This window comes from Tupaia chinensis, unplaced genomic scaffold (genome assembly GCF_000334495.1).
Source record: "Tupaia chinensis unplaced genomic scaffold, TupChi_1.0 Scaffold000053_1, whole genome shotgun sequence".
Lineage (NCBI taxonomy): Eukaryota > Metazoa > Chordata > Mammalia > Scandentia > Tupaiidae > Tupaia > Tupaia belangeri.
In genome coordinates this window covers 108,392-111,782 of record NW_006159511.1, presented here as the reverse complement: position 1 = coordinate 111,782, position 3,391 = coordinate 108,392, and the positions used below count along the sequence as shown (strand labels likewise).

The 3,391-nt window shown below is 43.6% G+C and overlaps 1 pseudogene; it reads right to left on the bottom strand.

The window, feature by feature from the left end:
* Nucleotides 1-1,239: 1,239 nt before the first annotated feature.
* Nucleotides 1,240-3,079, bottom strand: LOC102472326 (zinc finger and BTB domain-containing protein 44 pseudogene; annotated as a pseudogene).
* Nucleotides 3,080-3,391: the final 312 nt, after the last annotated feature.

Here is a 3,391-nt window from a genome sequence, read left to right as displayed (position 1 = left end):
TCCCTTGGAGGAGAGGTATTTCCTCGTTTTCACATATTACTCATGATCTGTCAGTGATTTCTTGTCATCTGATGGATGTTGTGTTTCTTTCAAATTCTTTTTTTTGAAGTTTTTAGTTAATTTTAATAATTTTCTCTTCTTCTCAGATTTATGAGTCATAAACGATCATTGCATTGCCTCTTCTTTCTTTTACGTTATTGTTACATTGTGTGAAAACTATAGTAACTGCTTTTAATAAACTTGGCAATGTCTAAAAAATATTTGGGGACAAAGACATGTAATCACTGTCACAGGAGATTTTGTAAACAATCTTAGCTGGGTTAAGAACACAGCCTCAACAGACAATTCTTTATTTTGTCCAAAACAGCACAATAGAAACAGCCTCACAGTGCATAACCTCACATGTAAAATACAGACTATCTCCAGCAGTTTTCACGGACATGGTGACACACTGGTCTGGGCGCAAACAGTGCGATGGAGCACGGGGAGACCCACCAGGCAGTGGTCTACTGAGCCAGCACTGCTGCTCCAAGACCAGGCAGTCATCGCTTTCAGTCAGCGAAGCAGTGCTCAAAGAGTTCTGAGAGGCCAGGACTGATATACAGACATACGTCACTCTCCGTCTTGGGCACTTCTTCCACAGCTGGACTATGGGCAGTCCTGGCTCTGCCTCTGGAGTGGCACTGGAGGGAACAGGAAATGCCTAGCCCATACCGAATTCTCACCAAGGAAAACCATAACAAAAATGACAAAGCTTAAAAGAAGAGTTTACTGGATTTTAGAAGTATTCATGCCAGTAATTTTTAAGAATGCCCTCTTAAATACTTCCAAAACAACAGGCTTTACAAAATATACAACATTCTGTGTGTAAGAGTAAACATCTCAGGGTGTCTGTCAAACTTTGCTTCATAATCTGCTTCTCCGGTACCCTTCATCTCAGGAAAGACAATCACCTTCTGAGTTCTTTTCCTAAAACATGGTGTTAGCCTATTTTGAACACTGAAGAAGAAACTGGGATAGGGCAGCGGCTCTCCAGCCCCAGTTTCTGTTATGCTTCAATGTCATGCTTCTGTGTACTTACAGAAGCGATCTCTCATTAGGAAAAATAAAATATCAGTTGTAGGGCTTACAAAGTAAAAGGGGGAAGTTCTCTCCCAAACCCTTTTTCTGTTTTAAAAATTACTGTAAATATACAAGACCAAGCACAGGCACTTTCCAAAACCAAAAACGAAGCCAAGCCACACATTACTCAATGGTTATGGATGACAGCTCTGCCTTGGGGGTCCTCTCTGGCTGCCTCGGCACAAGCACTGGCCTTCGGCGGCTCAGGTGCATCTTCCTCCTTTTCTGTCAGCCCACCGAGAGCCCCAAGGGGAAAGCGCTCTCACAGTTCTGGGTTTAGGAGACCTGTGAAATCACAGGCATCTGAACAGAGGAGCTGCTCTCCAAACCGTGTTCTCCAAGGTCGTACTGAACAAGGGTCTCTTCTTGCTCCTGGTTTAAGTAGTCTGGTACTAGGAAATCACTTCATGCTTTAGGCAATGCATCTTTAGTGAGTAAGCCCTGGTAAACTTTTTCCCACAGCGGTCACACTGAAATGGTTTAATTCCTGAGTGGATGAGCATGTGCTGCTTCAGGTTCTGAATGCGGGTGAATCGCACCCCACAGGTTGGACATTGGAAAGGCCTGTCTGGGCTGTTTGGACTCGGTCATTGTGTACTGCTGGTGGAAGGAGCAATGTGGAGTTGGTAGGGATACTGAACATTTTCCAATCGGTCATCCTCATCTGCATGGGCGTTAGTGTTGAAAGTGCTCTGAAGTGTAGGCAACCCCTCGGTGACACCTTCATCTACTGAGCCTTGATCACTTATGTCCAGAAAATATTGGCTATTCTCAGCCCTTGGCATTTCCACATACAGTTCAGAGTCAGCTTGCCGCATCCAAGTGGTAGTAATCATTGTCTCCTCCCTTCCATTAGCTATGGAGGAGAACTGTGGACTAATCAGAAGGTCCTCCTGGGCTTGCTCACTCCCCAGCACTGTCTTCTGGTCACTCAGTGAGCTCTGAGATGCACTGACCGGCTGGGGCACTTCCTCATGGACCTCCTTATTGCTCAGCCTTTCTACTTTGACCCAGACATCTTCTTCTGTACCCAGTGGCAAGGCAGTTTTTGTGCTCTCACAAGTCACGTAATCAGCCATTCTTCTACCTGTCTCAGATGGGTCAGGTAACTCCAAAGTCCAGGTATTTTCTGCCTGCTTCACCTTCTCAGGCTGAATCCATCAGTCAATTCCAAAAGGAAAAGTCCAAGGAAAATCTAAAGAAGAGTCAACTGGCTGAGTTCTATTTTCTGAGTAGGTAGCTGAAGAATTCAACACTTGGGGTGAACTTGTCTGTGTGCTACACTTTACAGGACTTTCAGGGGACATAACAAAACAGCTTTTGTGCTTTCTCCGGGATTCTCTGCAGACAGTAATGGTTCTTTCTACAACACTGCACTAGGAAGACACTGGAGAAATGCTTCCATCTCTCGAAGTAAAATTGCAGTTAGAATTATTTTCTTGTCCAGCATCTAAACCTTTTTCTGGTTGGCTGTTGGGTGTATTCCACAAAATGCTTGATTTCATGAACTCTGAGCAGGTGCTAACAACACTGAACATCTGCTTATAGCTTGACTGCTGCTAGAACATCAATAATGTTTTCCGTGTTAATTGACAGAGTGGCTGTGTAGGCATATTCTAAAAGGGGGATGAAGCCAGTCACCGTAACGTGACACAGATCCAAAAATTCTTGTTCTCATCCTCTGCTTGGCCTACGAGTTTGGTGCGAAAGAAATCACTGCAAGCTGCTAGTACCACCTTATGTGCTCGGAAGATTTTGTCCTGGACACGAATAGTGATATCACAAAAATGTCCATCATTCCGTAGCATATTTAGCTTCCCGAGCATTTCCTGGCTGTGGGAAGAGGAGCTGTGAGTAAATGTTTTCACACCCATCTTTTCCTTCCTCTTCTACAAGATGCTCTTCAAGGATGCGGATGAGTCAGAAAAGACCTAAAAATACATAAAACATTAATTGGTGATTTTAGTAGTTGAAATAGAAGGTGATTTAGACCACTTTCATGCTACTATGCTAACTAAACAAGGTGAAAGGGAAACCTCAAGGTGGGGAATGCACTAAAATACATTCCCACTCCCCGGCCCCCAAGCCATCTAATTCATGGAGTCTGTGAACCAATGTGTTAATGGGCTGGAAAGTTTTAAACATTGTAAATATTGACATTCCTAGTGTTTTCTATGTGCCAGACACTATTCTAAATGTTTCACATTTGATAATTTATTGATGGACATGATACCTGTTTCTAAATGTTAGCATGCAGTATCAATGCCAG